Below are 23713 nucleotides of genomic sequence, written 5' to 3' on the forward strand. Positions count from 1 at the left end.
GTCCTGTGCTCATTGCATGAGTTGGCATTTTCTTTTTTTTTTTTTTTTTTTTTTTTTTCGAGACAGGGTTTCTCTGTGTATTTTTGCACCTTTCCTGGAACTCACTTTGGAGACCAGGCTGGCCTCGAACTCACAGAGATCCTCCTGGCTCTGCCTCCCGAGTGCTGGGATTAAAGGCATGCACCACCACCACCCGGCAGCATTTTCTTAATACTGTCAGAAGGAACAGAATGATGTCATTATCCCATGAGCTGGGGAGTGTGATAGTGCTTTCTTGGCAATATAGTTAGTTTACTACTGTTTAACAGATGCTATTTAAATTTTGTGTGTGTGTGCATGCGCCATGGCATGTTTATGGATGGAGATTGTAGGACAACTTAAAAGGATCAGTTTTCCCCCTTCACCAAGCAGATTCTTGCGATTGAATTTAGATCATCAAGCCTGACTGTAGATACTTTCACCAGTGAGTCATCTTGCATGTCCCGAGATGGGTTATTTGGATTGTTAACTGGATGGAATGTGGAGTCACCTTGGAGACATACCTTTGATTATGCCTGTGAAGACATTTCCAGAGATGTTTAGCTGACATTGGAAGACCTGCACTAATGTGGTAGCATCATTTCATGAGCTTGAATTCTGTATTTTAAAAAAATATGAGAAAGAGTGTGAAGTACCAACATTCATGTCCCTGTCCTTCCAACTCAGTGGATACAGTATTACCCAAGGTGCTTCATGTTCCTACAATTATGCTTTTGTAGGCATTATGAACTGTATCCTCAAATGCTTAAAACCTGCTCATCCAGGAAGTTTTTTTTTTCTTTTTTTTTTGACAAGTATTTGACTCAGCAGTGAGAAAAGCAACCCACGCAACTTGCTTGAGTGAAGTGTTCACTATTAAGTTTCTCCCCTTCTGTATTTTCTCCCTGAGACATCTCATACATTATAGCTTTTGCTATCATCATTATCCAAATGACTTTCAAAACTGTTGTTCTGTTCTTCCAGAGCCCTAGGTGAATTTCTCCATCATCTAACCGATAGCTTCTCATAGATGTCTCAAGGACATATCGAACTCCATTGTTCTTGTTAGGACATTTCTGGCTGAAAAACTAACTATCACTAATTATAGTGGTCTAGCACAATAAAACTTTGTATTTTCCCACGTAACACCCTAATTTAAACTAGATTTGACACTATTAAATTCACTGGAATAGACAGCTTCCTGATGGGCACTTATCTTTGTAGATGATTGGCAGGCCCATTAAGATTACACCTTAAGGCAGTGGTTCTCAAGCTTCCTGATGCTGTGACCCTTTAATACAGCTCTTCAGGATGTGGTGAACCCCAACCACAAAATTATTTTTGTTGCTACTTCATAACTGTAATTTTGCTACTGTTATGAATCATAATGTAAATATCTGTGTTTTCTGATGGTCTTTGGTGACCCATGTAAAAGGGTTGTTTGACCCTCAAAGGGGTCATGACACACAAGTCGAGAACTGCTGCCTTAAGAGAGGGGACCAGAGAACTTTGTTAGTCTTTTCCAGTAAGCCTCCATATAAATACTAACCTTAGGATCTTTTGGAAAGTTTGTGAAATCATGTTTACCCAGGGCCGGGGATACATAACTCAAATCCTTTCTTCCTTTCTTCCTTTCTTCCTTCCTTCCTTCCTTCCTTTCTTTCTTTCTTCTTTCTCTTTCTTTCTTTCTTCTTTCTTTCTTTCTTTCTGAACAGTAGTCAAAATTCTGACTTTTAGTTTCTGATTTTACAAGCTGCTGTTTATGAGGAAGGGGCCTATCCCCAGTGAATTTCAGGCTTGACAATGTCTGACTAGCTACCTAATATAGTTTCTCTAAATAACCTTGGTTATCCACCAGTTAAGCAACTCTGGGATCTCCTTCAGCATTCCTTATTTCAGTGCCACACTTCTGCATAAACTGGGATATTGATATTGCTCATGACACTCTCCTCCCTCCACCCCTGAGACCTTTATCCAACAGGCTATATTTTACCAGATGCCTTAGTGAATGAAGTCATAGAAAATGAAAAACTTTAAAGTTTAGCTGAGTGAACGTCAAAAACCCAGGTATTACTTATCACTTCTGACTCCTTCCTTATGCTTGTTCAGTCATGACTTTGTCTCATTGATTTTCTTCCTAAATACATTTTAATGACTTGGGCTCATCTCTCTCCTGTCCTAGGAACATGGCCACCTTCATTTTTTGGACACTAGCTTAACTTCTCTTCTCTGTTTTCTCTGCATTTCTTCTAGTCCTTTTTCCATAGCCCCGGAAGGGAAGTGAGCATTAAAATGCAGATGGATTCACATTGGTCCCCCACCCCCTGCTGCTCACATTTCAGAGCTCTCCCATTGCTCTTGGCATAAAGGCGATACAACCTCATTTATAAGGACATGCACAGCCTGGCTCTTACATTTACTACCCTATTCCCACCCTTCTCTACCCATGTCAGCCTCAAAGCCTTCTAATGTTTTCCATGCTGCTCTCTGCAGTAGGACCTCACCTTAAAAATCCATTACACCTTTGTCAGCTGGGTTGCATTTGAACTCTCTTGCTGTCAAAGGGACTGCCATTTTCTCAAGAAAGCCCTTCCTGATGTTTCTAGTGGAGTCAGCTTCACCCATCACAAAATTAAAACAACTTGCATTTCTCCCCTGTGGAACTGATGATAATTAAACTTCCATGTTCCCTGTGTGAATGTTGACTAAACATTTGTGTCTCCTACTGGATTTTATTTTCTCAACAGGCAACGACTATGTTTTCTTTAGTTTTTGTCTCTTGGTGGCTATATCACAGTGTCTGCCAAATGATCGATGTTAATATGCATTTTTTTAAGTGAATGAATCAGAAATGACAAATGAACAAAAGATTTCCCCAGCTTGGGATTGAATAGCTTCTATCTCTGCAAGCATGTGGGGACACTCATTTTAAAAGCAAACCATCCCTGACATATATTTGTAGCTACAGGGTTTTCTGAGTTGCATATATAAGGCTGCTTTATGGAACAATGCAAGTCTTGCAAAGGTCAGAGCAAAAAGACAAGAAATGAATTTGTTCCGCTTGGAGATTCATATCGAATCTTTACATGGCTGGAACATTCTTTTTTTCTTCTTCTTCTCATTGGGTTTCTTAGCAACATATGTTACCATTATCGTAGGGTATTATACAGATAGTATCTTGCTGAAATACTGCTTTTTTAAAATCTATTTTGAAATAATGTACTTGAAATAGCATTTTCAAATATATATGTGCATATGTATGATGTCTGCAGAAAATAGTATTATATATTCATATTGCACAATATTTAATTTTCATGTAGCTGTGATTCCCAAAATTCATTTTATCAGCAACATATTTATTTCTAATTCCTGAGGAAAAGGTTTTCTATGTACCTAAATACATAGTTTTAATTTTTTAATTAAAAACTTACTTTTCAGAGCAGTTTTAGGATCGTAACAACATGTAAAGGAAAGTACAGTTTTTTTCTTACTCTCTAGTCATACACATGGATAACTTCTCCCTGCCATCATTGTCCTCAGCAGAGTGGTACATTTATATCCTTGATGAACCTATATTGATCCATTATACTTACTCTGAAGTTAGTTTACATTACAGTTCCCTCTCAAGGCCCATCATAGAGTTTGGATAGATGATAAAGTATTACATGTATCCACCACTGACCCAGTGCAGAGTATTTTTGGATAGATGATAAAGTATTATCCACCACTGACCCAGTGCAGAGTATTTTCATTCCGTAGTATCTTCTGTACTCTTTTTCTCTCACTCCCTTGTTTAGCCTCTGAAATCACTTAGCATTTACGATCTCCGTGAGTCGTTTTCTGTTTTGTAAAGCCATATAGTGGGAGTCATATAGTAAGAAGCCTTGTTAGAGCCGGGCGGTGGTGGTGCACGCCTTTAATCCCAGCACTGGGGAGGCAGAGGTAGGTGGATCTCTGTGAGTTCGAGGCCAGCCTGGTCTACAAATCAAGTTCCAGGAAAGGCGCAAAGCTACACAGAGAAACCCTGTCTCGAAAAACAAAAACAAAAACAAAAACAAAAAAAAAAAAGAAGCCTTGTTAGGTTTGCTCTTTTCACTTACTAATATGAATAAAATATTATACAAAATAATATAGTAAACTTGATATGGCTTGCTAGCTCATTTCTTTTTTAGCACTGAGTTTTGTTACCTTGTTTGGTTAACAAGGTTTGCCCATCATGCAGAAAGATATTTAGGTTGCTCTTACATTTGGTAATTCTTTATTTTGAAAGTTTTGATAGAAAAGTGTGTGTGTGTGTGTGTGTGTGTGCGCGCGCGCGCGTGCGCGCGCGCGCGTGCGCACTTGCTTGCTTGCTTGTATGCATGTGCATGCGTGCACATATTTTGTGCGCTTGAGTGTGTGTGTTCACAGAGGCCAGAAGTGGGCTTAAAATACTCTGGACTTGGAATTGCGGTGGTTGTAACCTTCCCACATGGATGCTTGGAATTGAACTTGGGTCTTCTGCAAGAGTAGCAAGTACTCTTAATTCCGGGCTCTCTCTCCAACCCCATATATTTGTAAATAAGGCTTCAATAAACATTTTTAATCATGTAAGCCCTTAGAAGCTTTTAATTTCCTTAGAAGAATACGAAGGTTGTGACTGCTGGGTGGTATGGTATAAATGTGCTTAGTTTGATCAGGAACTGCCAAACTCTGTTTGCAGCTGGCCTTGTTTAGTATTCCACTCTGAAGGAAGGAATTCCTGTTGTATCCCATGTCTCCAGCATTTGGCTTGAACTGTGCTTTGTGCTGGGACAATTCTAGCAAGTGGGAACCAGTATCTTAACTGCTGTTTTCATTTTCGTTCCCTGATGGCATTTAGCATATAGAACCTAATTTCATATGCTTAATTTCCATTTGTATGTAGTCGTTGCTGTTAATGTCTTTGGTTCATTAATAAAAATACATTGTTTTGCTGGGTGGCAGTGGTACACGTCTTTAATCCCAGCACTCAGGAGGCAGAGCCAGGTGGATCTCTGTGAGTTCAAGGCCAGCCTGGTCTACAGAGTGAGATCCAGGACAGGCACCAAAACAACACAGAAAAACCCTGTCTGGAAAAATCAAACAAACAAACAAAAAGTTGTTTTCTTTTTTTTTTCTTTTTTTCTTTTTATTGAAAAAAATTTTCCCCTCATAAAATATATCCTGACTATGCTTTCCTCTCCCTCTTCTCCTCCCAGTTCCTCACTTCCTCCCCTACCATCCGGATATACTCCCTCTCTGTCTCTCATAACAAAAAGGCTTCCAAGGGATAATAATAAAATAAAATATAATGAGATAAAACAAAAGCTAACACATTGGGATTGGACAAAACAAACAATGAGAAGGAAAAGAGCCCAAGAAACAGAGACCTACTTATTCCCACACTCAGGAATCCCATGAAAACACTAAACTGGAAGCCATAATATATATGCAAAGGACCTGATGCAGACCAGTGTAGGCCCTGTGCATGCTGCTTCGGTCTCCAGGAGTTCAAATGAGCTTTGACTACATTGATTTAAAGGGCCTTGTTTTCTTGATGTCTTCCATCCCCTCTAGATCTTACACTCTTCTGGTCTTCTCTTCCATTGGGTTTTGTGAACCTTGGGGGAGGGATTTGGTGGAGACAATTGGTTGAGGGCTGAGTGTTCCAAGGTCTCTCACTCTCTACATTTGGCTGTGGGTCTCTGGAATTACTCCCATTTGCTTCAGGAGGAAGCTTCTCTGATGAGGGTTGAGCAAGGCACTGAAATACTACACAATTCTGTCCACTAAAGCCCAGGGAGCATAGTGGAAATGAGACTGCAAGAATGGTAAGAGCAAGTAGAACTGGAACATTGCTGTGAGATTTCTTCTAGAAATGCCTGAGAAGCTACACCTTTGAAGTCTCATCACCATGGTTGGTTGTTTTCTTCATGTTGAGTTACAAGTGTTTGTCTATACATAGCAGTTTTTAACTGAAATACATACAGACTTTGAAAATATTCTGCTATGTATCTTCCCATTGTGCTGAGATTTTCTTTAATAGGACAGAGATTGTTTTTTACAATTTATTTAAGTACAGCTATGAAATATATATTCCAAGATATTTTATGTTATATAAAAATTATAAGCTGCCCAAAGTCATCCAGATGTCCTACTATGTTATCTTCTAGGGGTTTATATATTGGCATTTATATTTTCTTTGCTTTGCTCTTTCAATATTGTGCTTACTCTTCTAGATATTTTGCCTTTCCATAAAACCTTTAGAAATTATTCATTGATATCATCACAATAACTTGCAGGAGTTATGATTAAGATATCATTTTTTGTATACAGATAAAGATATTAAAAATGACATAGTGAAAATATTGAGTTTGCCTAACCATAAGCATGGAATATCCCTCAATTTACATAGCATTTTGAGTGTTTTGTGCATCAGAGTTGTATAATTTTTGTCATGTATAAAGATCATACTAGATCTGTTTGAGGAAAACTGTACAACTCAGATTCACTTATCCCCTGATTTTAAAAGTTTTGAAGTGCTTACTATCATTAGAGTCTTAATTTCAAATCCTGCTTGCCCATTGTATGTAAGAAAGCAATTGTTTCCACTCACCCTGGTGTCAGACTCAGGCATCATGTACCCTGTGTAATCCTTTGTCTCTAAATAACAATACCAGTGCCCGACCTTTGTGCATAATCTTTATATACAGCAACCTTGATATTATCCCTTCTTTGTTCTAGGATATTGCTCTTTGTTGATTCTTTCAGAATGTTTTCATTGAATATTGTGCCATCCAAACAAAGACTCTTTTATTTCCTTCTTCCAGAATACTCAAATGACAGTTTTATATCTTCTCTGGGTTGACTATTTCTTTTAAAACTCATATGGCAATCTGTTAGTTGTCATGTCAGTATTAAGCATTGGAACCTTTAGAGGGATTAATGTTGTGATTAATCTCCATAGTGGAATTGGTGTCACTAAAAATGGATACATTCAGGGTCCCTTTGCCTCCCTGCAGTTCTACCTTCAGCTCTGTAATGATGCACAGTGAGAAATCCATACCTATATGTCATGACTTTAATCTTGGACTCTCTAGCTGGCAGTAATATTTAGAAATTAACTTCTATTTTATTTTTGTTACCTATGTACTTTCAGTCTTAAGAGCAAAAACCAAGGTAACAAAAATTATTTTCTTTAGTGTTGTCAAAGAGTAGTTAATCTCACTCTTGATCTTAGCTGGAAAGCTTTGTGTTTCCTCTCCACTAAGTATGATATTAGATGCAATTTTTGTTTGTTTGTTGTTGTTGTTGTTGTTTTTTTGGTTTTGTTTTACTTTTTCTTTTTTGTATGTAAACTCATTATCCCAATTGAGAAATTTAGCCTCTATTCTTAATTTGCTGTATTTTATTGCATGAGTGGATGTTAAATTTCATCAAATATTCTTAGCTATTGACACAATCATACAGTTTAGTTAGCCTGTTGAATTTATGGACTACAAACATGAATATTTGAATGCTGAATCAGTCTTTTATGTCTGATAAATCTCACTTAGTCATGGTGTATTTCTATTTTTATTTGTTTCAACTTGCTAATGTTTTGGTGATGACTTTTAGCTCATGTTTTTCCTTTCGTCTATTGAAAATAGATGGTTTTAATATAATATATTCTGATCACAGTTACCCTTCTCTCAAGTCTTTCGAGATTCTTTCTACCTCCCCTCCCATGTGGATCCACAGACCTTTCTGTCTCTCCTCAGAAAACAAACATACATCTAAAGAATAATAATAAAACAAAACAAAAACAGACAAAGAAACTGGGATAGGACAAAACAAACTAACAGAAGAAAAAGAGCCAAAGAAAAGCATGAAATCTATATGTAGGTGCAGAAACACACATATTTCTAGCAAAAGAATCTTAAAACAGAAAACCAGAGATATATGCAAATGACTGGTAAAGTGAAAAACAAAACAAAACAAAACCATAGCCCTGTCAAAACATTTAGACAAAGGACTTCCAAAGATGCCATTGAGTTCCTTTTGTGTTAGCCATCTACTTCTGGGCAGGGGGCTGCACTTAAGGGTGGTTTGTATCCCCAGTGAGACTGTGGGAGAGAACTCATTTTTCATTTGTGAGTGATTATCAATTAGACATCGCTTCTGGGTTAGGGATGGGGGCTTTTGTCCTCAGTTCCTCTCAGCACTGGGACCCTGTCTTAGGCAGACTCACACAGGCCATGTGCATGCAGTTGGTGTGATTTTTGTCCATTAAAGTTGTTAGCCTTCATTTTTGCTTTCTTGTAAAATATTTGTGTGGTTTTGATATTAGAGTAATGCTGGCATTATAAAGGGAACACTTTGCATATTATTTTGTTTTCAGTTTTTTTTTTACAATCGTAAAAACTTAGTGTAATATCTTTTCTTAAAGTTTGATTAAATTTACTAGTAAACCAATCTGGATAATACATTTTCGATTTTGGAAGGGTGTTGGTGCCACTTCACCAATAGATATATAATTATTTGTATTATCTAACTTCTATGTCAATTTGGTAGTGTAGGTCTTTAAAAGAATTGTTCCATTTTATTTCAGTTGGCTAAGAATTATTCTTTTTAATCTTCCTTTAACCCTTTAATGTCTACAGGATCTATAATGTCTCCTTTTGTACATTTGAAACTGACATGTTTTATCATTTCTTATTTAGCTTGACTGTGGATTATAATCTTTATTGATCTTTTCAAGGACCCAGATTTTATTATCTTTTCAAGGACCCAGATTTTAATCCTATTAATCTCTATTTATCTGTGTTATAATTTTTAATATTTGAATGACCTCATAAAGTTCTTCCCTGTGCCCATATTTTTGAACATAGTACCGAATGCGTCCTGCTCACAAAGTTGTTATTTATTAATAAGAAGAAAATTACATTGCTTTATCTATGGTATGCCTATCTACATAGTCATCTATTCATTAAGAAAACTTGGCAGTTTCATCTATCTTCTGCTGCTACTGTTGACTGGAATTCTGCTTAATTAATTAATACTTAATCCTTTAAGTATTATTTCTTTTCTGCTTCTATTACTCAAGTGTCTGTTTTCTGACTCCCTGTGGTGGTTTGAATGAAAATGGCCCCCATAGGCTCATATATTTGAATGATTGGTCTACAGTTGGTGGAACTATTTGAAAGGGATTGGGAAGGTGTGGCCTTGTTGAAGGAGGTCTGTTACTAGGGGTGGGCTTTAAGTCTTAAAAATTTACACCATTCTGAGTTAGCTTCCTCTCTGCCTTGTGCTTGTTTGTTCATCAGGATGTAAGTTCTCAGTTCCAGCTCCAGTTCCATGCTAACTTCACAGTTGCTAAGTTCCCTACCATGATGATCATGTGCTTACCCCCTGAAGCCCTAAGATGCAATAAACTCTTTCTTCTATAAGTTGCCTGGGTCATGGTGTTTTATCAAAGCAATAAAAAAGTAACTAAGAAATACTCTCAAAGGGTTTGGATAGTACATTGCATTAATCTTGTCTTGAATTTGTTTTGAATTATAAAGATTATTAGCATATACTCTGTTTATCTGTGAAATATTGATAAACTATATGTCCTTTTTACCTTGGAATATTGCTAGAAGCATAAAAACAAAGTAATTCCTCCTTAGAGAAAATCCACATGACCAGGACTTGTGTAAGATGAATTCACTCAAACTTCCAGTACGGATGGTAGAGGTGCTCACAGAATCCCACCCTTACCTGAGGATTTACTGGAAATTAATGGCACTGAGAGAGGGATTATCTGGTGTCTTCAGAGATGTGGTCCCTGAGAGTGTGCCCATGCTCTGGTAGATATCTCATAATCATGCACGTAAAAGGCAGAACTAAATGAACCTGCTGGGTTTAACAAGACAGTGTAAAAGAGCATATGATTTTGGAGGGAGAAAGGTGGAGGTAATAGAGGATGTGTACATATTTAATAAAATAATTTTAAAATGTCAAATAATTAGATAGATAGAATATACACAGATAAGTAAATAGATGGAACATATATAGAGGGTAGATAGAAAGCCTTATTCCTTGATGTGGAAAATGAACCTTAGTTTCATATCACTGAGTTTCATGGTGACTCATTTCAAACCATGAAAAGGGGAAAATAGTAAATTTAGAGAGATAAGTACAACAGTAAGGCACCGTAACCTGTGATCACCATAAAAATTCGTGTTAACATCTTGTAATTTGTATATAATGTAAGAAGGGTTGGTCATGCCTTTAATCACAGCACTCAGGAGGCAAAGCCAGGTTGATCTCTGTGAGTTTGAGGCCAGCCTGGTCTACAGAGCAAGATCCAGGACAGGCACCAAAACTACATGGAGAAAACCCTGGCTTGAAAAACAAAAACTAAACAAACAAACCAACCAACAAATAAATAAATAAAAACATCTAATGCTAATTCAAGAGCATGATGATACCAAGACTTACATCTTCTAATCTGGTAACCACTTTGATGCTGGGCAGTGGTGGTGCACACCTTTAATCCTAGCACTCGGGAGGCAGAGCCAGGAGGATCTCTATGAGTTCCAGGCCAACTTGGGCAATAGAGTGAGTTCCAGGACAGGCACCAAAACTACACAGAGAAACCCTGTCTCAAAAAAAAGGGGGGGGCACCATACTGCTATGACATCTGTCTCAAAGCCTACGACCTTGACCTTGTTCTAATAAAAGGACACATCAGACAAATTCAAATGTCTGAACTACAGAAAACCCAGCCAATAGACTTTAAATATACAAGGTCTTGAAAATGAGGTCAAGAACTGTTGCAGTTTTCAGTGAGACTAAGGGGGTCCGATGTGTGAATGTTGTGTGGAATCTTTTTTGCAACCCTGGATCAGAAAAAAGGGAAAGGTGAAAAAATCTACTGGGACCAGAACTGAATATGTAATTTAGGTAATAGTGTTGTATTGGTGTTCCTTTTATGTTTTGACAAATGCACCTTGTTTATGTAAGATCAACACCAAATGCTTGCATGGCAGTGGTGACACATGCCTTTAGTCCTAGAAGTTTGGAGGCAGAGGCAGGTGGATCTTTGTGAGCTATAGACCAGCCTTGTCCATAGAGTGAGTTCCAGGACTGCCAGAGCTAAGCAGTGAAACCCTGTCTCAAAAAACAAACCAAACCAACCAACCAAACCAATCAACCATCCAACTAACTAAACAAACAAAAAGCCAACATCCTTATTGTGCTCTGGCATTCTTCTTTGTAAAAATGCCTTGATTTCATTGGCTCTATGGATAAAAATGCATAGACATGCACACACCATCAACATCAAATAAATAAATAGAGAGTATAAATATGATTGTTAGGGAGGAAGAGTCCCTTTTCATTACAAGTTTAGCTCCTGATAAATCCCCATACTCCAGACAATAACCTTGTGCCCATGCATATGTGTGCAGCACTAATTGCACTCAGTGGGCTAAAATAAATAAATACATACATATAGAGGTAGGATGGACATATGTAAAAGGAGGGCATGTAGCTGGGAGGGGGAGGTGATGAGGAAGAGGCCTGGGAAGGTTTGGGTGGAGAGTGAGGCATGGATATGATCAATATACATTATACACATATACTTAATTTCCTCAATGTACATACATGACCTTTTCAAATAATAAATTAAAAATAAGTCTTCATACCATTCATGAATGTCATTTTGAGCTACTTAGAGGGAATCTGAGATAGTTTTGTTTGTTGGTTCACTGTGAAACTATATCCTTTGATAAGTGGTGGGAGATTTGCCTGTCAGTATATTTTGAAATGTTTTTGTGCATCTGTTACTGATGACTAGAGGACTGGTAGATACACTTCAATTTGTTCCAGAAGGAAAAATATAAGCGAGGTTTGTAATTATCCTGCCACTAGGATCTTGACAAAAGAGCAAAGGGTTTGTTTGACCCTATGGGTCATAATAGGAAAATCCACCCTAGTCAGGTTTCCAGGAAAACGACATAGAATGATTAACGTAAAAATTTTAGAAATGAAATGACAGCAGTTTGTTTTTTCTTCATGAATGCAATAACAATTTAAAATTTTCTACTTATCATGGAGACAAAATTCTAATATGGTAAATATATTGTTTAAATAAACAATGAAGAATAAGCCACTTCCCTGAAGTCAAGAAATATCTTCTTAGTTAAGCGATATATTAACTAAAATGGTGTTGAATGAACCTGCAGAGTATTTTCCTCCCTTATTATCTCATAAATTCTGAGATATGACTCATGTAATTCTAGGATTTATTGTTCTTCTGTTGTTGATAAAAAGTACAATAAGTCGCTCTTTGGTATGAAAGTTACAATCTTATTCATTCTGTTTTTCACAGAATGAAGGATGTAGTTGTGATTTGAGTATGTAAAATGTCTACTTTTGGAAGTTTTTTTACTTTACATTTGGAAAAAATGATGCTGTAAAATGCCACTCGATGAGAAATAGCTAATATATTTATTTCATTTCCCATACAGAGTCAAATAAATGTGCCTCAGGCAGAACAGTATATCAACTGACATTCAGAAAGCAAACAGGGTGCGTAGAGGAACCATTACTTTAAAGCAGTGGTTTTTCATTATTGCTCTACTCAAGGGTTGAGAAATCTGGGAATCTTTCATAAAGGAGGTATTTCCTATAGAATATACATTAGAAACCAAGGGTCTTTTGACATGAGTGTAAGGTTTCATATTGAAAACCTTGAAGAAGAAAAGTTACTTCCCAGTATTAGGTAGAGAATGCACTCTTTCTCCTTTGGGCTATGTAACAATACTGCTGACAGCGTTCTTTCTAGGGTTGGATGGAGACACAGTCTAAAATTTTACCGGTGAGATTTTCAAGTCGTACCTGGTTTCTCTACTCCATCAATATTGTCACTAGTCTCGTCTTGCTTCAAGTCCAGGGAGCAGAGTGCTTTTGGAACCAGGGACCACAGCGAACTCAGCCCACTAGGGGAGCCGGCTGAGCACATCATGCTTCATCCTGTCAGGAGGGCCGCAGGACTGATGCCATACTTGCCTCTTCAACCTGTAAAAGGAGATGTTTCTTGATAGTCATTGTGTTACTTCAAGACCTGAGTATCAACAAGAAGGAGAAAAAAAATGAAGGCACCATTCTGAAAGAATTGTGGTCATGTGTAAAATTTTAATTTAATGTATTTAAAGATGATAATATAGTTAGATTAGTTAAAATTCTTAAAATACATCTTATGTGTCAAAGTTTCCTTAACTTGATTCTGGATTATCTTCTGTGAATTACACCAAGCCATAAGAAAGGAGCACATATTAATTTGTTTTCATGTTTTCGGGATGTTCTTTTGGGGCTAGGATGGTGACTCGGTGGGTAGACAGCTTGCTGTGCAGGTGTCAGGCATTCAGATTCCTGACACATGTGTCTGTAGTGCAAGCCATGGAGAAGCCTAGGCAAGATAACTGAGAGGTAGCTGATTAGCTAGCCTAGCCCATTGAGGAGCTCCAGAGAAACCCTGTCTCAATAGATAACATGGAGAGTAACAGAGAAAAACAGCCAAAGTTGACCTGTGGCTATCAAAGACATGTATAGGAGTATGCACCCACATATGTGTGTGCAACACTTAAAATGCACACCCCCATATCCCCACACATGTTCTCAGTGACTTTATATTTTTTACTGAATAGTGAAACCTTTTCATCATGTTAAAGGTGTATTTTTAAATTCTTTTCACTATTATTATTATTTATGATTATTGTTATTATTATCTCATATATTACATCACAATCACAATTTCTCCTCCCTTCCTCTCTCCCAGGATCTTCCCGTTTCCCCTCTCCTCCAGATCCACTCTCCCTCAGTCTCCCCTCAGAAAAGAGCAGGCCTGTCAGAGATAACAACCAAACACAGAATAATATGCTACAATAAGATCAGGCACATACCATTACATCAAGGCTGGACTAGGCAACCCAGTAGGAGGAAACGGGTCCCAAAAGTAGGCAAAAGAGTCAGAGACAGTCCCTACTTCCACTGTTAGGTGTCCCACAAGAACACCATGCTACTCAGCCATAACATATATGCAGAGGACCTAGGTCAGACCACTACAGGCTCCCTGATCTCTACAAACCCCCATGAGTCCCCATCAATTGATTCTGTGAGCTAAATTTTCTTTGTGTCTCTGATCCCTCTGGTTCCTCTCATCCCTCCTCTCCCTCCTCTACAGCACTCCCTGAGCTCCACCTAATGTTTGGTTATGGGACTCTGCATCTGCTCCCATCAGTTGTTGAATGAAGTCTCTGGTCTCTTTGTTGAAGATTCTGCTAGGCTCTGGTCCCAGATCACTATGCAAGCAGGAAAAACTGGAGGTCTAAGGTTTGGTGGCTGGGTTGGTGTCCCAATCCTTAAAGGTGTATTTTCTTAAAGCCGTTAACTACCTTTTGCTGTACACTTAAAAAAAAAAAAAAAAAAAAACTTCAGCTAAGCTGGGATTAACCGAGTAGTAAACATACTACTTCATAATTTAGACTAATATACAACTAGTTCATAATTTAACTTTTAATAGCTAAATGATTAAAGGTATTCCCGATCTCTTTATTTTGATTCACAAATTATTTACTAACAGAAAGAATGTGGGAAATATTAGTGAAGATAACAGTCTGTTCAAAATATCATGGTTTAAAACCAGACCCCTCTTAAAATATGTAAGCATCTGTAAGAGAAATATATTTAAGATGTTAAAAACTCCCAAACATAAGTAAGTGCATTTGTCAAAAGCTTTGTCTAGATCTGGACATGATTTAAAATAAAGTGCTTTGTAATAGTTTTTGTTTACAATTGCATGGTTGGCATTTTTGTAAAGTATTTTGGATGAAATAATAATATTGTCTAAGGGCTTTTCTTCATAGTTTCTTTGAAATCTGTACGTATAACTCAGTAACTATGACAGGAACAAATACTTTGTACACACATGTCTAAGCTTGCATGTTTGTGGGTATTTAATTACTACTATTATGCAAAGAGTATTTAGGCAAATATTGTATATGGTTATATGACATTCTAAAAATAGTTACTTTTTAAATAATGAAAATCTTAGGCAGAAATTTTCATATAAATTATATTGCTTGTGCTAAAATTTATACAACACATAAAGAGAAAAATGAAACACGGGTTTTCCTTTCAGTCACAGATATATTTTAAGCTTAACAAACCATAAGCTAGAAAGTCACTTATTTCAATCAAAAGGAATATAAAATTGAAGGCAAACATAATTTTAAGTTGCTTCGGTTTGTATGACTCCCACTAATGGCTCAGATAGGTGGTGTTGTTAAAGAACAAACTGATCATGCACATCAAGCATGTAAAATCTGGGTATTTTTCTGTTTTTATATTTTTGATTTTTGAGCCCAGCCTTTAACAGCTGAAGCATTTCTCCAGCCTTTGTTTTTAAATACACATTATTGTACTTGATGGCACTAAAAATGTAGCTGTGTTAAGGAGAGATTTTAATTGAATATCCAAAATTCACTAGGATTTTTGACAATCAAAAGTGGACAAATTTTGCTGAGACATTTTATCATTCTGATATTTTTGTGTCTTCTTCATTAATTGCTTTAGATATTTTGTGCACCACTAATTTAAGTTCTCCTTAGTATTCCCTCAAGGCTATTAGAAGAATATGTAAACTATAAGTCAAATGAGATCTTGATGTTTTATGCAAAAGGGACATAGATTATTTCTTTGAGATCACTGGATTATTAATGTGCCTTCCATTTTACAGCTGCTTTGTATTGCAAACCGTGGGGATGGCATTTCTTTGTGTGTTTTGAGTGCAATGGTAAGTTAGATAAACCCAGACACTGCCCTATATCTCCTGCACTAAGAAAGTTAACTGCCATGGGACTTATGAGTATGGAGGATGAGAGGAGTAAGGAGGTAGCAGTTACCTTTTTCTTTTGTCATATGAGGAAAATATATCTCTGGGAACTCTACCATAGCACACTCATTGAAACCAATTGATGAGGAAGATCAATCCAAAACAAGTCTTCATGAATTTTTCCAATTTAAAGTGGACCAATAACGAACTCTATGTTATAATCAGGGTTGGTACAGTGAGCTGTCAGAGTCCTATACAGTATATGTCTGTTTAAGGCATAATTAAATATGGTCAGATACAGCTCAAGGTGGACCTTATTTAGAACTGTATTTCATGTCATGCAGGTTCTCTAAAACTTAGCAGATCTCTTTCCTTTAGAATTGTAGGGAAAAATACAGTGTGCTGATAATGCCCAACTCAGTGACTCGTTCTTATGCTATCCATCCCTCAATAGGAGGGCTGTGTACAGTCTGAGGAGGTTTTGAATTTATGACGCTCTTGGTAGTGATCCTCATCTTGTGAACACAGCAGTAATATAGGCACCACTTCACCTCAAAAGATGATGAGATAGTCCAAGCCACCCCGGCTGCTGAGTCTGGTTAGAACATTTCAGTCATTTTCCCTAGGCAAGAGAAAGTAGGGTTGCTCACAGCAGCAGCAACTAAAGACCCTTTATCATTGTTAGGACCTTGGCTTGAGTGCTCTTGGAGCAGTTATTATGTAACCTTGTCTGTCAGGCATATTTGAAGGCTACAACCTGAGCTGAGGGATGACAGATTCAGGATGAGTTGGTAAAGTAGCACTAGGAACTCCAGTCAGGCTTCTAAATTGTCAGAGGCTGTTAATAAGTAATAGTAAAATTCCTCAGTGGATAAAGTAGGTATCTTAATTAGTTCACTAATTTTTCCATAGACTCAAATATATCTGCATAGACTCTACAAATATCTGCAGCTTTTCAGTTTGGTTTGTTTTCCTTAGCAGCAAGAGGTCAAAATATGCTAAGATAAGTAGCTTTTATTCAGTTTTGTTTTGCAGAGAAATTATACACAGATGAATTTGTTTCACATATTAGTGTGCATAGGCTATTGAAATACAATTGTGGCAGACTGGATTGAGCACAGGATATGTATTTATTTCTTACAGCTGTGGAGGGTGAGAAATCCGGTAGCTGGCTGATGCAGGTTTTGATGAGGGCTCAAGTATTATCTGAATGATGACTGCTTTCTCCATGTCTTTACATGGTGAGCACACAGACTGATCCCTGGAGTCTTATCCCCTGCTTACAATGTCAGTTGCCCCATCGTATCAGGGCTACAATCTTTATGACTTAATGCAGCCTTCATCAACATCCCTCATAGACCCTATCTCCCAATATAATCATATTTGGTGTTAAAACCTCAACATACATATTTTGGAGCACAAAATCCTCAGTAAATATGAGATATAACTAACAAGATTCATATATTCTTTTGAAAATCTTGGAAGCTTCAATCTCTGGAAATCCTTGCCAATGATGACAACTGATATTCCCTGTAGTTGTTCTTGGAAGCTTCAATCTCTGGAAATCCTTGCCAATGATGACAACTGATATTCCCTGTAGTTGTTCTCCCCAGATTGACTCTGCTCATGCTAGGAGGACCATTCTCCTCAGATTAGTGCTACCCATGCTACTGGACTATTCTTGTGCTGAAACCAGGGTCATGCAGGGCCCTTTATACTATTAATTTAGTTCCCTTTACTTTTCTGTGCATGGAAAGTTGATTTTTTGTAAATTTCTACTTTTCACCTTCCTTCTCCAAACACACTCCATTTCTCTTCTGTGGAAACGTTTTCAGACCTGCTTCATGTTCACTGCTGTATGTGAATTCTGCCTACTCTATTTTTACAACTGCATTGAAAGCATACACTTTCACATTGTGCTTTATGTGTGTCCATCTTCCCTAATCATACAAGAACCATCTCTTTTGTCTGTTAAGGCATTCTACATGGAGCTGTACTCATTGTCTGTATACTGAGTTAGAATCAAACTTTTAAAACTGCAGTTTCTATAGAGATAGCTCAGTGTGGAGCAAAAACCAAGACACTTGTGGTTAGTTCACTGGTTATTGCTTAAGTGTGTCTTCCCTCTCCTGCTACCCTGAAACATAGTGCTTTTGCCTCTTTGCTTAAAAGGTGAACACAATGCTTGCTGTAATTCTCTACACAATATGAAGCCAAATAACCAATATCTATCTGTATGTCTATTATCTATCTATCTATCTATCTATCTATCTATCTATCTATCTATCTTTCTTTCTTTCTTCATCATCATTGTCATCATTATCATCATCATCATCATCATCATCATCATCATATATAGAGAGTTGATAGTTAATCATTGTGGCATATGTTTATTTAGAATTTCTAATGCAAGAACTTTGATTAAAACTGCCTTTTCTAATTTGTAGACATTTATTGCATAGACTCTGATCCTTTATGATTTATGTTTGCATCTCAGAGGTGATATTATCTCAAGTGTTATGAACTAAGAGGCATGTTAATAGGAATAAAAATGATTTTATATCAACATTGCATCAAGGAAAATTAGGTAATTAGGCTGGTGCAGATTGTAAAAGCATAAAATGTTTTAAAGGAAAATGTAGCAAGCTGCATTTACAGATGGACTCCTTGTCATTTCAATAGTCCTCATACAACTTTCTAATGAGGTCACTGATAAATAATACTTCTAGAAATACCTCCCAGATCCATTTTAGAACACACAATCATAAACATGTATACACAGACAGACATGCAGACACAGACAAACATGTATACACATACAGACAGACACAGACACACACACACACACACACACACACACACACACACACACACACACCACCCCTTGGTTACTTATTCTTTCATTTTCCAATATCCAGATAGTGAGTACTCTGCTCTAGGCATTGAACTGGAGATAAGGGTACAAGGATGACAGTGACTTGTGGTACATAGAACTCATTATTGTGCAGGATGATTACATTTAAGAACAAAGATAAATTGTTGATAAGGCACAATATTTTAATTAAGAATGTTATGTTTTATTTTAAAAACTTAGTTTCAAACTTGGTTTAAAATAATGTGTTTGCATTTCTTTCTGTATCAATCTTTTAAAAATATTGATGTATATGTATCAATCATAGTGAACAAGCAAGTATCATACTAATGAATCTATGCAAAGGGAAACATAGTCTATATCCATAAGCTGGTTTGAGGAAATTCTCAATAATTTGATTATCAGTTAGCTAACAATTGGTGAAAAGCTATTGGATCTTACAGCAATAATGACCTCCTTCTAATTACCCTATATTAAAGCCATAACAGAAAGAGAGAAAAAATGTTCACAATTGTTGTATTATTCAGTAACACTAACAGAAAGATTTATTTTAAGGTATTAATCCAAGTAGCATTTATACTGATAGATGGTTAAGTCTGAAATTACACCATGGCTCTGGTTCTACTCTTTATTACTGTATGACCATGTCTGCCCCATTATTGTTATAAAATTGGACTCAGTAAGTTTGTTAAAAGTAGTGGAGAGAAAATATGAATATGTACAGGCACACACACATTTGAGAGTGTTTGATAGAGTGGAATGAATATGATCAAAACTCATTGTATGAAAGTCTCAAATTATTAATAGGAATATTACTTCAAAATTAATTAAATAGAATATAGAAAAAACAGACTTATGGTAATTAAGCTTTACTTTTTGTTGTGGCTCAGCAGTTTTAGCGCATGATCACATGACTCCATCATTTCACTGAGCTTGGTGTGAGGGAACTTGATTTTGGAGGCAAGTACAGGGTACAGCAATGCAGTTCACCTTATGGCTCATGAGAGACAGTCAACAAGCTCGAGAAAGGGGTGTGCTAAAGGCAAGATATTGCCTTGTGGGTCCCACAGCCTTCAACAAGGTCCTATGTATTAGGATATCACAACATCCTAATATCTCAGCAAATTGTGAACCCATCAATAGGTTAATCAACTGATATAAAAGGTCACAGCCTGCATGATCCAATTGCTTTCTCAAATTCCCACCCATGAACACTACTGGATTGAGGACCAGAGTTCAAGGCATGACCTTTCAGGGACACTTCAAATACATTAGACTTTGAATATAACATATATTTTGAAGAATCTATTTCTTTTTGTCTAAAGTTACTAAAATACATGCCAACTTTCATATTTAATGACCAAATTTGCAACAATACTTCATCACCTATCAAAAAAAAAAGCAATCCTATCATTTCTGTTGCAACTATATTGACGACAATAAACCAAAACTCTCAATATTAATGTATCAGTCTAAAGCCTTGGTTTTCTGTATTCAATAATTATCTACAGGGATTTAAAATACCATTGCCCTGATATTTGGGATGGGATAGAGCATAGGAATCTTATTGCCTTCAAGCTCCTCTTGTGAGCTACTGCGCATTTAGGGGGAGAACTGCTATTTGAATGTCAAGTCCTTCAAAACGAAGAAACTTTAAGTGGTCAGACAGCAACATTTTATTTCCTAGAGCAATCAACACCATCTGGAGTCAAGAAATAGTAAATATTCTTTATTAGAAAGCCATCATAATGTTGAGCATAACTATAGGAAGGTGAAAATACTGCCCTGGAGACTGTGGCATGTGGTCATGAAACTATATGCATCAGCGCTCAAAAACTATTGCTGTCATTTTGTGGTTCAAAATGAGAGATGATGTATAAATCTGTAAAGCCTGTATCTTAGGCTGATAATGAACCACATCCAGAAATGGGATGGTGAGGATAAAACAATGTATAATGCTAAAATGAATATTTGTATGCAGCCCTTGTCCATTTAAAGCAATGGTTCTCAATCTGTTGGTTGAGACCCATTTAGCAAGCCTTTATCTCTAAAGAATATTTACATTACTATTCACCATGGTAGCAAAATTACAGTTATGACATTAACAACAAAAATAATTTTATGGTTTTTGTTCACCACAATATCAGGCTCTGTATGAAAGGATCAGAGCATTAGGAAGGTTGAGAGCCACTGATTTCAAGGGTTGGAAATAATGGGATGGAACCCAGAGATGTGAGCTCCCTTTCAGAGTGTACCTACATTTTACAGCTCACATGCATATTGGTAGATGTTGACTTTTAGTTGATACATTTCATACTTGGGGAGAAAGGGCTAAAAAGTACAGTGTTTCTTTCAGGTTTAATGATATCTCCTTTCAGTGTTTATAAGGACAGGGCATGTTCAGGAACATTGTGGTGGTATTTATTCTGACTTTTTTAGTTAATATTTAATCTTTTAAAATACATTTATTTATATTTGCATGTGTTTGTGTGTGCATGGTGCATGTGTGGAGTTCAGAGGACAACTTCTGGGTGTCAGTTATCCCCTTTCACCATGTGGCTCCTGAGGATTGAACTCAGATGATGTTTGGCAGCAGGAAGTACCTTTACCCACTGAGTCAATCATAAGGTAAGTTTGTTTTTGTTTTTGTTTTTGGTTGTTTTTTTTTGGTTTGTTTGTTTTGTTTTTCAAAACAGGGATTTTCTGTGTAGTTTTGGTCCCTGTCCTGGATCTTGCTCTGTAGACCAGGTTGGCCTTGAACTCACAGAGATCCACCTTGCTCTGCCTCCTGAGTGCTGGGATTAAAGGCATGTGCCACCGCAGCCTGCCTGTAAGGTGAGTTTTTAAGGTCATATCTCTACTTGGAACTTTCCCATATTTTTATAAAGTATTTTGTCATCCATTTTAATTTCTTTCTTTTTTTACATTTAGATTCTTTCAGGATTTTGGAAATCCAACTATATTCCTTAACTTAGCTATAGTTATTCATCAACTCTTACACTGACCCCCAAAACTTCAGTTTCTCATTTATTCTCCTTTTGTAAAGTTTTTAAGATCAGTATCTCATTTATTGCATTATTTACTGTCTCTAGCAGCTGACTCTGCAAAAGAACTCATGTGAAAGAGATGTGTTGTGATCTCATTGGGACTAAGGTAGTCAAGCAAAAGGTGGGTCTGACATGACAGCCTTGCAGAGTAATTGTGAAAATAGTCAGATCCAGCTCTGGAATTATCCCAGGAAAGCAGCCAAGAGACCAGAATGGATATATATGTTTCTACTTTCATAACCCTTGAGACTGGGTGGGAAAGTGATGTAAGTTACCTGGGACCATAGGCCCATTCATTCTGTCAGTTTGTGAGCAACAAGAATGAGGAACTGGAGCTGAAGTCAGGTGTGGGTGTACCTGGGTGTCACATGCGGGAAGCTGGAAGAGGGATCTAAGGGGAGCTGGGCAGAAAAGCAATATTCTTTTAGCTTCTTTGTTGAATTACTTCTCATGTTGGAGGCTTCTTGGAAGCAAGTATGTTGTTTCATTTTCTGTTCCTAAATTTTATGACACCTTATCCAATATCCTAAAAATAGTGCCTTCATAAATATTTATGTAGTGATCGGGTAGACAAGTCAGTGTTTTATTTTTACCTTTACATTCTACATTTTATTTTTGTTAAAATATATTCCATGCATGTGATAGGACTGAACATCAAGCCCTGGAGCATGTGCCCTGATGCTGTCTGTGACTGTGATCCCAGTCCCCTCCTGGACATCACACTGAACATCCTCATGGGCTCAGACAGTACCAGTTTGGGAGCAGATATTGTTACATGGGCTCTGACTTAACACAGAAAGGACTTAATCTCATTACTCATATTGAAGAGGACCACAAAATAGTTACTGAAAATCGCTCTTGACAGTTCCCAACATGATACACTTAATTTTCAAAGATTAGGAACAGTGTTGTGATCTAAAAATTAATGATCCTGAGAGAGGGTATTTGAAATCAATACAGTGAATAACCAAAGGACATTACATTTGTATTCATGGTAGGAAGAACCTTTTAGAGCTTGGCTTCTCTAACTCTTCCTTGACGGTAATCCCATTTTATTCCAGTGGAGTCTCGTTTCCAAGAGTTCATGTCTAACATGTTTATACTCTACAATTTTCTTTAATCTTTGTTAAATTGACAAATTTAAAAAGTGTATAGTATAGATTATATCATGAAATATATTTTTGTATCGTTTAGCAATTTATTTTAAATTGACACATGGAGTACACACATATGTCTGTCACTTTACAGCATGTTATTTGAAATATATTTATATATGGGGAAAAGTTAAGTGGAGCTGGTTAGTATATTCATTACTTTAGCCGGGCGGTGGTGGTACACGCCTTTAATCCCAGCACTCGGGAGGCAGAGCCAGGTGGATCTCTGTGAGTTCAAGGCCAGCCTGGGCTACCAAGTGAGTTCCAGGAAAGGCGCAAAGCTACACAGAGAAACCCTGTCTCAAAAAACCAAAAAAAAAAAAAAAAATTCATTACTTCATATATACTGTCTTTCTTATGAGCATTTAAGGTCTTTGAGCAGCTTTGAAGAGCTACAGTGTTGTTGCTATCAGCTATCATAATTTGCTGTAGAACAGACATATTGAGCTCATTCCTTCTATAAGATTGAACACTTTAAAAGTTTGACCAACACACTTTCACAACCCCAACTCACAGAAGTAGGGTAGAAGGACTTGTATGTGAATCTTGTCTGGATTCATTCCTAAGGTGGTATAATAAGATCATGAAGTATTTGTAATTGATCAAAAAGTTGACTTCAAGTTTGCCAATAAAAGAAACGATTGTATATAATGTGTAGATTGATTTGTTCAGTTTAGACATTCCATATGTATGCGGCTTCCATAACATTGTACTGTCTCTTTAATCACTGGTGTTAGGAAAACATAATGCACACATTTAG

At 37.0% G+C, this 23713-nt stretch overlaps 1 long non-coding RNA gene across 1 annotated transcript in view; it reads right to left on the reverse strand.

The window, feature by feature from the left end:
* LOC131918490 (uncharacterized) overlaps positions 1-23713 on the reverse strand; it is a 138532-nt gene that overhangs the window by 109067 nt on the left and 5752 nt on the right. The window contains exon 2 of the long non-coding RNA XR_009380998.1: positions 12886-13065. This is a non-coding gene — a long non-coding RNA (uncharacterized LOC131918490). The remainder of the gene's footprint in view (positions 1-12885; positions 13066-23713) is intronic.

This window comes from Peromyscus eremicus, chromosome 8b (assembly GCF_949786415.1).
Source record: "Peromyscus eremicus chromosome 8b, PerEre_H2_v1, whole genome shotgun sequence".
NCBI lineage: Eukaryota > Metazoa > Chordata > Mammalia > Rodentia > Cricetidae > Peromyscus > Peromyscus eremicus.